A 14,772-nucleotide genomic window follows, 5' to 3' on the forward strand; every position below is an offset into this window, starting at 1 on the left:
TTTTTATTTTTGTGTAGTTGTATATTGCAATAATAAGGTATGGTTGTCACAAAATCCCACGGCACACCCGGACTTGCCTCACGGCACACCAGTGTGCCGCGGCACACCGTTTGGGAACCACTGTACTAGACCCTCCAGAAAAACGCGGGCTAAAATCCTTGATTATGCGGGCTAAAATCCTTGATTATGCGATCAAACATGCGGGGTTTTATGCGGTGAAATTGCGGGAAGTTGCGAAATATGCGGAAAGTTGCGAAATATGCGGAAAAAATAGATATTGGGCTGTCTTATTTATTTATTCTCTCTCACACACAACCTGCCACTAACGTTAAAGCCCTTTACTATTCAATTAAACACATTCAATGTTTATTTATTGTAAAAGCAATTGGGCTATTTTAATCACACTCTCTCTCTCTCTCTCTCTCTCTCTCTCTCTCTCTCTCTCTCTCTCTCTCTCACACACACACACACACACACACTTCTCCGCCTCATTCTGTTTTCATTTACTCGTTTGTTATCTGACCAGCTTCAATCTTGTAGGCTACTCACTTCGTTTCTTGTAGCCCTCAAAAGGGTTTTGGAGGTCGATGCCTCGGTGAACGTGAGCTGTTTGGCTTTCTTGTCCGCAGCAACAGAAAGCATTTTCGAATGTTTGAATGAATCAAAGTGGGTCGTGTTGGAGCCTATAGGACCAGGTCCGCACTCCGTGCAGATCGTTTGGTTATGGCCAGAGCAGGGTCTGACCATCCCTCAGTTCCGGTGAGCCGTTCCTGGGAAGTAGAGGCAGTATCTAGAAAACAGATTATGCTTGTAAAACTAATTGGACTTCGTACTCCGATTTGATTTGGTATAAATGTGGTACTTTAATCACAGTTCAGCAAAGTACATTCAATCTGATACTATACCACAAAGCGCCTGCACCTTGGACTCCTTCTTGAGTTCTCACCGTGACAAGCTCGTCAGTGTGAGATCCAGTTGAAGAGAGCGCCGAATTCTGAATATATCTTGTTCTTTATAGTGTTTGCTGTGAAGCCCCCACCTTTGGTGCTCTCTGTGCTGCAGTCTGCCTTTTCTGCCCAGCCACACACAGTTTTAGCTAAGGTCACGGCCAGGGCCCTACTCCCTTTTCCTAATTTCGATGTGTCCATTATTACCTGCTTTATCTGGTTTTCTCTCACAAGACAGTTGCGCCTTTTGAAGCGCTCACAAGACAGTTGCGCCTTTTGAAGGTCAGGGCCACACATACTCGTAACATGGTGTTCTTGTTCTTGAAGATAACAGGATGTAGCCGGCCAACTGCTGAGGCACCTCAGCAGTAAACTTTAACACATTACTTTTTCACTCAGACGGCTCAATGTTTTTAGCGTTTCCTTTACAGGATTTACTATATCTTATATTGTTACTTTTGCCTTATCTTTATCCTTCAATCCCCCTTTTGCCCCATTCTAATGATTGGGGCAACATAGCATTATTAGTAGACATAGCCCCTTGATTTTCACATTTTTTACTCATGTAACTGCTCCAACCTGTGCCCATCCTTTTCGGGTTGCTTTTTCTTATGGCTCTGAGGTTGAACATGGTATGGTCCGCCGTTGGGTACCCAGAACTTTAAACTTTCTTTTTCAGAGCCTCAGCAGCCAGAACACACCATTTTATCACATACAGGTTGGAGGAAGGTTATACATTACATTTTATTTTAATTCGTTTTAAGCAGTATAAGTGTCCATTTCCCATCGTCCATACGACGGTGGAGTGGGGAAGGAGTCTTCCCCAGCTAGGTCTTCTTCATTATCTTCCCCTTTTGCGTCTACTAGGACCATTTGTTGAGTTGGTGTGGGTGACGTTATTGCGGCGCCGATCAGTCTCTCAACCAGGGATCTTAAACAGGGAATGCAACAGCATCCGCACAGAGTGAGGACGGCTGCAAACACCGCTATGGATACTAAGGTCGAGGTCACCAATCCTTTATAGTTACCGAAAACCGACATCCATCTGTCCCACCTGCTCTCATCAATCCCAGACATTTCCTTCATTTTGTTGTTAAGGGTTTTCAGCCCGTGTAAAGCTGCTTGTAGAGACCCGTCAGCCGCGGTGTTGTTGGGGATGAAAGTGCAACATTGGTCCCCGAACATGAAACAAACCCCACCCTTCTCGGCTAACAACATATCAAGGGCCATTCGGTTCTGATAGGCCATCAGAGAAGTAGCCTTGAGTTGTTCGCTCACAGCCTTCAGACCGTCATGGGTCAGATTCCCTAAACGTTGAACATTGTAATGGATGAAATTGATTCTGTCAACATTTTTGTTCATGATGCACCATGGACAGACAATTGAGGCCCATCCATCGGCCACCTGATCTGCCAATTTAAATTCACTAGGGACTCCTCGAGGGACACCTATAGCATCCATGTATGTGGGATTACTGTCCGAGGTGCTTCTTTTGGCTATTCCAGAGAATGGGTAAACTGCGGTCACTTTAGCCAAATCTGCAATGGTCATCTGGAACGTGTTTACTGGCAACAGTAACGTTACCAGGGCACAGAGACCGCTAGAATTTTTTGGTATTCTGTCATACAGTTTGTTGGCCCCACAGTGATACCATATGTCTGCTCTGGGTATGCCGTGGTCACTGGCTTTGTTGAAAATGACGATCGCGCATAGGGTTTTGCTGAACCCGGGCAGTGGTATCCCGCCTGTTCCATTTAAACAAGTGTAATTCATTTGTGGGATGTGCGACTAAAATAGGGGTTTCTTCAGTTCCGGGGAGGTAATGGGGAAAGCCCTATCATACTGAGAACAATTGGTACCAGGGTTGTCCGCCATCATTAATTTCTTTACGCATTCTGGTTCAACTGGCGCAGGTACAAGCAATAGTAGGGGTCTGGCGGCCATACATACCAGGCAGTCTGTGGCCGTACTTAAAGCCGCTTGTTGGGCCATTAGTAACCAATTGTTGCTGGTCAGGGAGGTTCCTGATATACCGGTAGCCGCTTGGAATTCTAGGTCTACTGTCCAGTCCGACGTTTTATGTATTATCACGCCTTTCTCCCTTGTGACCGCGTCTGAGCTAGGTCTAGGTATTCTACTGGAGATACATACAAAGACTGGGAATTTAGGGTCTTGTTGGTTCGAATAGGCCCAAAAGTAAAATCGAGCACAGGGTGTGTTGGGGTCTCGTACTGATCCTGTGGATGTAGCGGCCGTTATGTTGATTTTGAAAGTGAATCCGGTAGGTGACATTTTTAAAGAGATAGTTTTTGCTATGGCTATAGCCGCGCCCTTGGACCACCTTCGCCAATTCATTCCCGTGTCACCTACTAGGTCGTCCCATGTATCTCCTATGGTCACATACCATTGATGCCTATCTCCCCATCCTCCTCCATTTTGCCCGCGGTTGTTAGTTAGACTAGTGAATGGGATTACCGTTGTGGTGCTGGAGTTCTCGGGTATGCATAAGGTAAGGGAGACTGCTTGTAGGGAACCACTTTGTCTACATTCAGTAAAGTTGGCGGTATATACCATAGCTGGGCGTCCTGTGGATCTTTTTGTGCGTTTTACAACGGTGTTGGTGGCATTGTCAGAGGGATTGGTGGAATTCTTCCACTGATTCTCGCTGGCTTCTCTTTGTCTTTCTCCGAGAAGGATAATCAGTACTCCGATCATGATTACCCCTGTTAGGACCAGTGCGAGCCAGTAGAGTCGGGAGCTTGAACTCCCCCTTTGGGCCTTACCCATTATCCTTAATGTTTTTTAGTCCTGTTTTTCAGTGTAAGTGTATGGACGTGTGGGTGTGTGTATGTGATGCGTGTGGTGCGCCGCCTACTCAGGGGGTGCGGTCCCTTGTGGTGCCTCCTCGCCGGCTGTTATCTCCTGGGCTGTCGTTGGTTCTCCTGTTGTCTCCTCCTCCTCGGAAGTTGAGTCGATGTCCACACTTGGGGGTTGGGGGGCTTCGGTTGTTTGCCTGATGTTCAGTTGGCCTAGGTCCTGGATGGTGTCAGCGAGGGTCCTGGCAGGTGCTGGTGCTTCCACACACCTGCTCCAGTGGTACCACGTGTCTCCTTTTCCGTCTACTCTGACTGCATGATCTGTTCGCTGGGTTACCTTGAGTGGTTCAGAGAACCTTGGAGCACACCACTTGGGTTTGATCGTCTCCAGGCGGACGTATTCAGCGTCCCTGCTGCCCTCAGCTTCCTCTGTGTGTCCTTTGGCTCTGGCTGCTGTGGATTCGTCCGCGAACTCACAGCGTAGGCCCCTTTTAGGCCGTCCTGGCTTGCCGTGTCTTTGTCCCCCCGATCCGCTTACTGCGGCTTCTGGGCTGCCTGCTAGAGAGATGTCTTTCAGATCCTCCTCCTCCGGTCCACTGATGGCTCCTTCCGAGTCGACCTCCTCTGTGAGGGCCCCGTCCGTCCTGATGTCGTCCCTGGTCCTAGCAGGTGGTTTCCCCGCCGCACACTGGCACCAGCTGTCCCCCTTTCCTCCTATGCGGACGGCATGAGAGGTCCGCTGGGTCACTCGGTCGGGGCCGGAGAGCCACTTTGTCCTGATGACCTTCAGCCAGACGAACTCCGCTGTGTCGGCCTCCTGGGTCCCCCTTTTGGCGCCAGCAACCTGTGTGGAGAAATCTGATACAAATCCCTCAAGCCTACGCTCAGGGCTCCTGGGCCCTCAGCTTTTTTGATCCTCCACTGCGTATGAATACAGAATTCCAACAAACTATCATCAAATGTCTTTCGATACAATGTCTTTAGATGAAATGTATATCCCCATAATGACCTAAACAATAAAGTCTATGGCTTTTACTTCTTTACCAGGCTAGTTACATGATGTTGTCTAAATTAAATTCTGTGTCATTACATTACTATGGTTTAGCTTTAACTGTAATATGTTCTTTCTACATTTCAAACCTCAGTTACTTTAATACCTGTTGAAATATTACAAAATGGTTTCATTATCACAGGTCAACTTCTTCAGTATTCCATTCTGGAATTACATCTCTCACAGTAGCCCCTAAAATAATGTGTTAGTCCAAAAGCATGCTTGATAGTCATTGTTTTAAATCATGCAGTTGCACTGATCACATGCAGACATGCACTCACACTGTCAGGTTGTAAAGTCAAGTTTGGTCAGGTTCACCCCAGAGTCAGTCATTGTCAGTGCCTTCTCAAGTTACACTGTCGGTCAGGGTCAAAGGTCATTTGGTCTCAGTATTTTTGGCCATGTGTCGTGCTCTGCAGAGACTTTGACATGTCAGCATAGGCCAGTATCCTTTGTCTACACAAATATGTCATATATGGAGCGCCATCATTTATTAATTCACGATTACAACTATATTTTTCAAGATATCTCTAACTATTCATTGGGACAGCTGTTTCCCAAATTCCCTGCAACTTGGTACAAAACTCACTTCAGAAACTTGTGTCTATAATTATTTTCTTGAGTCAAAACATTATCAGGATCTGTAAAGCTCTGCTATGTATTTCGTAACTCATTATATTAATTTATCTTCAATTCTGGTGCACTTAAAGAACAATGTTACCCTCTTTAACAGTGCGTGGAACCTTGGGTGTCCGAACATGCAACAATTACTCCCTACTTTATCAAGGATTTAAAAACAGAAGTCCTTTCGTATGTCCATCCGAGAGTCCTCATATGGTAATAACTATGCCACAATGGTGAAACCAGCACCTCAAATTGAAATACTATATTTTGTTTAGAACTAGCTTTCCCTTCAACATGACCTATATAAAGAAATATTTGTCTGATCTTATAGAGCTGTTACTAAAACTCTCCCTTTGAACTGATCAATACTGTAACAAATTAAACACTACCAAATTCACACTTGAATAAAAACTCTAAAAGAATAATTTGTAAACATGATGAAAAGGGTTCTACTCTGTACTCCTAACTCCCAAACACCCACTACTTAAAGTCTAGTGCATACCTCCATCATGCCCTCCCCCTCCTTTTTCAGTGTGTTTTAGGATGATTTTTCACTTCACTTTAATAGTTTTCTCTTTACCGCTATTTTTTATTTACCAATTGATTAATTCATGGTTAATACATCTTCTTATCTTCACTTATTTATCAAGTCAATTCAAGTTCTTTACAATACATTAGTAGATACCTTGTGGAGTATTCACAATAACTAATCCTCTCTAGGGTATGAAATCCGTTAATCTTTAAGCAGATACTATTTCCTTATTTATCTTTTGTTCATGATAACAATGGTATAACCACACGTTTTACCCATATCTAGTTTCTATAACAAGATTATTATGTGTGACATAATAATCAGATGTCTTGTTTGCTAAACAAGAATATTAAACTTTAATCTTTTCAGCATTCCAGACCATCATTTGAACAAACAGCCTCCTATCTAAACACTAAGCATTAAGGTTTCTACACCACCCCCTGGGAAACTCTTGCACAATTATGCTGTAAAATCATTGCATCATTCCTCCAGAACAATCTGAGACAAGCATGTCTCAAGATCTTGTCATAATGAGCACAGTCAGTGATGCAGCTGTAGTCAGTGGCAGGGTCCCCACAAAGCTAGGACCGGCCCTGGTCAGTGGGCTCCAAGGAAACTCTCCCTGGCTTTGAGATGAGGGAAGGAATCACTTCAGACACACGTTGTCGGCTGTACAGCAGAAATCCCCCAAAACCGCAGTACCTCTTCACACCACTGTTGCCTTGACAACGAGGCACAAGCATAATGTCAATATCTCCTATGCGTTCTTTGCATACTTCCTCTGTTCGCAGTGAGCAACTCTTCACCAACACACTGATTCAGAGAACCCAAAAGGTGGTGCAGAACTATCCAATGCTGTTGTAATCCCAGCCATCCAGCCACTGAGAAAAACTCAATTTAAATCTCTCTCACAACGGGTTGCAAAATAAAACAGCTGAGGTCAGGAATGCTGAAACATGTGAGTGTTAAAACAAACTAATGATAGTAGTCTGCCTATTCTTTATTACTTCAGTTCTAAGTTAATAGGCAAAACAAAGACACCCTCCAACCACTATACTAATCTTTTATCTACTTGGTTAATTCTATTCATTTTCAAATTGTTTATCTAAGTTGTGTTACAAGCATGGTGATGTTGTAACAGAATACAAATAACTGTATTCAATCCGCGCCGTATTTGAAAGCTGTAATGAATTAAAATAAATGTTTAAGGACGTAATATAAGTTAAATATATTGTTAATCTAATTACTGTTTTATTGTGAAGGCATCTCTGGTGAACAGCGGCCTGTGGCTTTTATTTTGAAAGGCCGTTCCGGAAATATACTCCGTAATGTGAACAGTGAGTTTGAATTCTATAAACACGGAAAGTTACGATAACAATCGTTCTAATGCATTAAATAAAGTCATGAAAGAGACAAGGAGGAGGAAAGGCGTGTGGAAGCAAGCAATGAACTGAAAATGCCACCAATGCTCTGTTTTAACGTGAACCACTTTTTACTTTCCCTTAACGTTACTGTCTGTAATATAATTGTTTTCCTTGAAATATAATTAAGTACAATCCTTAGTTAATGACAAATACCATGACATTCACAATGTAATGCAATGGTACCAATCAGTTCTCAAAACCTCTCATAAAACCACAAAGTGACGTAACTGTATCCTACAAAAACTATGCTAAAAACAGCAAATTATAGTTTCTTATTTATTTCAATATCTACTACTTCAGCTCCCACATTGATCTATTAATTTTCAATGTTATTCACTCCTTGTTTTAAATTCAATGCTCTTTCTTCATGCATTTAGAGAGCAAACAGGAGAGAGAAAAAAGAAGGAGGGGGGGGGGCTTCCTTGAAATAAGAATGACTTCGTATCTATTTATCTGACTAGGTTAATATGTGTTCACTTGTATTTATTAATACACTGGACAAATCTTGTCGTTACTCTTAATGTCCTTATTCTTATTTATTTGAATGTCCGTGGAGCAACACAGAATATTGAAGAACAGAGGGCAGCTGACCACAAATGAGCTTCCCCTGTTATATAAACATTATTCTGACTGATAAGCGTTCAAAAACCCTCCTGCTTATCACTTAGGCTACTACTTTTTGTTTTATTCATAACCTAAAAATACAATTGTGATGAATAGCTTGCTCTTTTTCTGATTGAAACAAAGAGTACTCTTCTACAGAATCCGAAAGTACAAATACTGGCTCCAGCTGGAGCTCTCAGCCTTTTCAAGAGAAGGGGGGCTTCTTTCAACAACTAACAACAAACTATTGGTATACCAAAACATTTACCAACATAAAACAAGGTCTTTACGAATCAACAATGACAATCAACAAACAGATCAATACAACTCCTTTAATTTCCCAGGGAAGGTTTCACACAAATTATTAATTTCTCAGGGAAGGTTTCCCACAAACTATTCTTTCTCAAACAATCAAACATTGTACACAGATATATTAGTATCAAACATTGGCCCCAAAAAAAACCTTGAAAAGGACAGGTGTGTGCGTTTGGTAAAGAGGAAGTGTGTGTGTGTGTGTGTGTTGATATCTTGGTCAGGGAGTGTATGTGTGTCAGGGTATCTGGGAAAGTGTGTGTCTGTGTGTGTGTGTGTGTGTGTGTGTGTGTGTGTGTGTGTGTGTGTGTGTGTGTGTGTGTGTGTGTGTGTGTGTGTGTGTGTGTGTGTGTGTGTGTGTGTGTGTGTGTGTGTGTGTGTGTGTGTGTGTGTGTGTGTGTGTGTGTGTGTGTGTGTGTGTGTGTGTGTGTGTGTGTGTGTGTGTTTGTATCTTGGTCAGGTAGTGTATTGTGTGTGTGTGTCAGGGTGTCTGGGAAAGTGTATGTAAGAAGGTTTATATATATATAGGATTACTTAAAAACAGTCCCAAATAATACATATACAGTTCAAGATAATACCTGTTTACTTTAATACAGTTTAGAACAATATCTGTTTGCTTTAATCCCTTTTTTGATCTCACCTTCAGAGATCAACTTATACAGTACACAGCATTTGGAACATAACCACTGTCATTCTTTTCTGCTGTCTGTTTCCCAACATTTATATAAATCCAATCAGAAGCTGGGATTTAGAACACTTTAAACCTTTAGGAACAGTCCACCATAACAACTTCTTATGACAGTGGAGGGAGACCAAAATATGTTTAAAAAATTGTCCTTGTCGGCTGATGGATTTATACAAACATGTCAAACATGTCACCGGTCCCTCCTGGGGGTCCTGGTGTTTTTACCCCCCTGTCCATCCTACTTTTATGGTTTTATGTCTGGTCAGTCTCTCCTCCACATTGTCTTGTCCCTTTTTAAACATTTCTGTTGGACTTTTTTCCCCTAATAGACGACCTAGACTATCCACCTCTTTCTCCCGGAAGGCTTTCAGCAGTCCGCTGTCTGTCATGTCTCGGTACACTCTGGCTACCCTACCTTCCCATTTTTTATGATCCTTTTCTTTCATTCCTTTCTTCCCTTCGTCTACCCATGTCATCCATACTGCCAGCCGGGTTTCTGGGATTACAATTCCCTCCTTTTTCTGTCTTTCAAATTCACTTTCCATTTTCTTTTTTCTTGGCTGCTCTCTTTTTTTTCTTTTTTTTTTTCTTTTATACTTTAACTATGTTTTCAGCTGCTAATGTCCTTACTAGGCTTATGCTTTTTACTGCTAATCTTTATTAGGCTGACGTATCTTCCGTGCAACTAGAGTCTCCTATCTAGGTTTACGCTTTGGCTGCTGACACGGCGGTCAGGCTGACACCCCCTGTTTGCAACTAGAGTCTCCTATCTAGGTTTACGCTTTGGCTGCTGACACGGCGGTCAGGCTGACACCCCCCTTGTATGAGTAGGCTACGGCGAGCCTTTATAAATGTCGGGTTCCACCCGCTTCTTATCCCACAAATATGTTATGCATCTGCTGAAATGTTCAAATCTACTGATTTTTCTACTTTTATGATTTTGCTACTATGTTTTTTGCTTTTTCTTTCGTCAATCTCTAACACAACCCTAAAATTTAGCTTTCATCAATCACAACATTTAGTTTTAACAGGCAGCTGCTCACCTCGTTATGGTCCTACCCGGGATTGGTTGTATTTTTGATTGAGAAAAGTAGTCCCTCTGCTTACTCCCAGAAGGTCACCGGTGTCCGATCGTCGCCTGCCCTGACCATCACGTCGGGGTCACCAAGCTGTTGGAGCCTATAGGACCAGGTCCGCACTCCGCGCAGATCGTTTGGTTATGGCCAGAGCAGGGTCTGACCATCCCTCAGTTCCGGTGAGCCGTTCCTGGGAAGTAGAGGCAGTATCTAGAAAACAGATTATGCTTGTAAAACTAATTGGACTTCGTACTCCGATTTGATTTGGTATAAATGTGGTACTTTAATCACAGTTCAGCAAAGTACATTCAATCTGATACTATACCACAAAGCGCCTGCGCCTTGGACTCCTTCTTGAGTTCTCACCGTGACAAGCTCGTCAGTGTGAGATTCCAGTTGAAGAGAGCCTCGAATCCTGAAAATATCATGTTCTTTATAGTATTTGCTGTGAAGCCCCCACCTTTGGTGCTCTCTGTGCTGCAATCTGCCTTTTCTGCCCAGCCACACACAGTTTTAGCTAAGGTCAGGGCCAGGGCCCTACTCCCTTTTCCTAATTTCGATGTGTCCATTATTACCTGCTTTATCTGGTTTTCTCTCACAAGACAGTTGCGCCTTTTGAAGCGCTCACAAGACAGTTGCGCCTTTTGAAGGTCAGGGCCACACATACTCGTAACATGGTGTTCTTGTTCTTGAAGATAACAGGATGTAGCCGGCCAACTGCTGAGGCACCTCAGCAGTAAACTTTAACACATTACTTTTTCACTCAGACGGCTCAATGTTTTTAGCGTTTCCTTTACAGGATTTACTATATCTTATATTGTTACTTTTGCCGTATCTTTATCCTTCAGTCGTCACCGTCGATGTTCTCTTATGCTCCAACACAGTTGCACGGGGTGCAGAATAGTTTCCCCACAGACATCGGGGTACTGCTTTGCCCGGTCTTTAGTAGAAATGTTCGTCGGTAAATGAGATGGATTAGATTTTTTCATCTTGGTGAAGAGAAACTCTCGTGTGAGCTCCACCAACACACTCTCACTCCCTAAGCGTCCAATAGCGACGTTTGGTCAGTGTCCGTGGCGTCCAATTGTGACGCTCCTAGGCTCCTTCAGCGTCATAAAGGGACGCAAATAGCTTTCAACTGATTGCAATGTATTCCCATCTGCGTCGGGATTTGATGCTCATGGAAGCACGGCATTCGTTTATGCCGGCTGCCCTTAAAGGCAATGTGAGCATCCATTCCCATTGGATAACGGAGAATTTTACACCCGGAAGTAAGTAGTCCTCTTACTGTCGATTGATTTTACAGTGATATCTGCACTACTCATCGACTAAAAAACACCAGATTATCCTTGTTAATTACACAACATTGATTGGTTTAAATTGTGTACAATGCTTTTGTATTTTTCCCCTTCGATTCGGAGAAACAAATATCTTTTCTGAGTAAAGGATGGCAGAAGACACTACACTACCCAGAATCCCCAGCTATCGTTTGGCCTACACCATGTGCTCTGTTTGACAAACCCCGTTTTTTTCACCATTCATTCCATGGCTGGCGTCTATGTCACGTGATCTTCACATTTCTCCCTGCAGAAAAAGAAAACATGGCCGAAATTCGTTTTATTCTGGGTGTAAAATGCCTATTTTAAAGTTAGTTTGGCCATTAAAATGCGTTTTGATGTCATTTGATGCGAGAAATATGAGTTGTTATTTCAGATTATGTGTGCAGTGGATGTACATGATCTTTAGTTTGCTAGTTATTACGAAGATTACTTCAGGAAATCGCGACGTTTTCATTGTTACCAAGGTGGTTGCTAGGGACGCTGCTATCGATATTATTTCTGTTATGTTGTGTAACTGTTTAATGGTGTTATCTTTATTGCTACCCCCCTTCCCCGTCAATGTATAGTGTTGGTCCACAGCCTAAACATATTAGTTTAACAAAATCCGCATCTAAAGATATGTTATTTTCCCCTGTGCAATTCCAGTCTCACATCTCACAGCACATCGTCATTAACAAATACCGGAAACAGACCAAAATAATAATAATACCTTATTCCGAGTGTGCTTGCTTTTCTCTTTGAAAGTCATCACATAACGGCATTGTAATACACGGTTCGGCTGCATTACATATTACATATCTGCCGTAGTTCTGTATTTATAGAGCCCTGATGAGAAGACAAACATGAGGAACTGAAAACGTGACGTGGATCATAAATATATCAGCCATTAAACAACATCTTACATTTCTTTTCACACAATACGTCTCCTTGCAGTATCAACACTAATTCGGCTCACTTTTATATTTGATCCAATTGGTAGATAGGCTGTATTTACACCATAAAGGTGCACATCTGATATGAAGGGACACCTGGTGGTTAAAGCATGTTATTGAATTTCAATATTTGTATTATTAGATATTAATACGATCCCTATAAAGTATATTCATTACTCGTTATTCTCTACTAATTGTTAATTAAAGACTGTATGTAATGACTATTTTGCACATCCCTTTCAAGATTTCAAGATTTTCTAAGGTTTATTGACATATCATATAGGCCTACACAACTGTGGTGTAGTTCTGCACTGAATGAAAAACTTGGGTTGCAGGTTCCTCAATAGTGCATTACAAGACATCTATCAATATGTGTGTACCTCCAGCAATGTTAACTATGTTGAAGCACTTATTTTAACTGATATTATACATAATGTATTATACTCATTAGATGTATGTAGATATTTCATCTCCGGCCTTGTCAGGTATTGAACAATCAATAAATAAAGAACACAGAATTGTTGAATATAAAACACAGAATTTGTGTGATTATACTAAATGATTTTCAAATAAACACAACTGCATATTTAACTGTTACACATGCTGATGTAACGCAAATGTTCCAACTTGGGATCAATAAAGTATATCTTATCTTAAGATGATCGATGGCTACTGCCATATTTGCAAAATGTGCCTCTGAACCTTGACAAGTGCATGTTTCAGGCTTATCAATTAATGTAATGTAATGTTATCACAGGGGTCACACACATAAGACCAGCTGTTAAATAAAGCTCTTCTGACCTTAGCTGGCATGTGGGTATATATATTAATACTGCCCATTATGGGCACAAGCAATTTTCACCCATTTATTAATTATATGTTTTAAATGTGAGTGTTTCCTGTCCCCTAAACCTCCAGGGATGTACACAGTTTAATACTGGCAACTTCTTATTATGGGAAATACGAAAACGTCTTTTAAAACTACAACTCCCAGTAGAGACGTGCCATAGAGAACATGTTGCGAAACAGAATAGCCAGCATGTGTAGTTCTGGGGACGGGATGGGGGAGGGGGGGACGCGGTGGACCCGTTCAAATCCAGTTTTGGACAGTCTGCCGTGGTTCCATCCCATTTCAAGTGCTGTTCGATAATCGGCTTAACCCTCGGAGCACACTCTCCAATCACAGAGCTTGAGGACTATCACGGGGTTTGTCAAGAGCACATGGTGTAGTCCAAACGAGAGCTGGGGATTCTGGGTAGTGTAGTGTCTTCTGCCATACTTTACTCCTGGGAATGGACGCTCACATTACCTTTAAGGGCAGCCGACATAAACGAATGCCGTGCTTCCATGAGCGTCAAATCCCGACGCAGATGGGAATACATTGCAATCAGTTGAAAGCTATTTGCGTCCCTTTATGACGCTGAAGGAGCCTAGGAGCGTCACAATTGGACGCCACGGACACTGACCAAACGTCGCTATTGGACGCTTAGGGAGTGAGAGTGTGTTGGCTCCACACGTTCACTCTACGGTGTTGTTTACCTTCTGTGATGCGCGAGCTGATGACGTCGCGCATCACAATCACTTCAATTCAAGACGAGTTAACTTTTTTTTTTTTTTACTTTGTGTGGAAAAATGCGGGGATTATGCGGCCTTTTGAAAAATATGCGCCATTTTGCTGATTATGCGGTAATTTCTGCGATCGCGGAATCGCGTATTTCTGGAGGGTCTAATCTACAAAGCCCATAGCTCATGATCACAGCGATAGTGTGAAAGGTGACACAGGTATAATAAGTATGAACTCTTAGTAACAAAAGTAATATTTCTTATTTTTAAGTGGTATAATATTTTAAATGTTCGAACATTTACAGTGCCATGTCTTCTACTTACATTAGTCTCAAAGATTGAAGGAAGCACCCAGCCAGAGGAGCGCAAACAACAAAAACAAGCAAGGTGTCCCGTCATGTACCTGGAAGTTTGGGTTGGCAAAATGGAGTAAGAGAGGGACTTGAAAAACCTTGGTGGCTCTCTACTCATGTTGTTACAATTGTCTTGGTTACAGCTCTCAAGTTTTTTTTTGTGCCATGTCCACATCTTTAGAAAATATGAACAAATTGAAGTGAAATCAACCTCTTCTCTGGAGAACAAACTTTGATTTCTCTGTCTTGTGAGTTTGCAGTCTTGCAGTTTTGCTCCTCCACCTGTAACATCACTGCCCCTCCACCTGCCATACAGTAGGTTACTAACAAGATTACTTATATAATACAGTGATATAATACATGTTTAGTATGCTTACTTATATAAAACAGTAGTATTAAACTTAGCTTGTGTTTTCACTCTCACTTAAGTCCCTCTCCCTTTGCCATCAATCCAAAATCAGCTGAGCTGCAACATTATACAGTCAGGTAATAATCAACAGAATCACAAGGACAC

Source organism: Pseudochaenichthys georgianus, chromosome 10 (genome assembly GCF_902827115.2).
Source record: "Pseudochaenichthys georgianus chromosome 10, fPseGeo1.2, whole genome shotgun sequence".
Taxonomy (NCBI): domain Eukaryota; kingdom Metazoa; phylum Chordata; class Actinopteri; order Perciformes; family Channichthyidae; genus Pseudochaenichthys; species Pseudochaenichthys georgianus.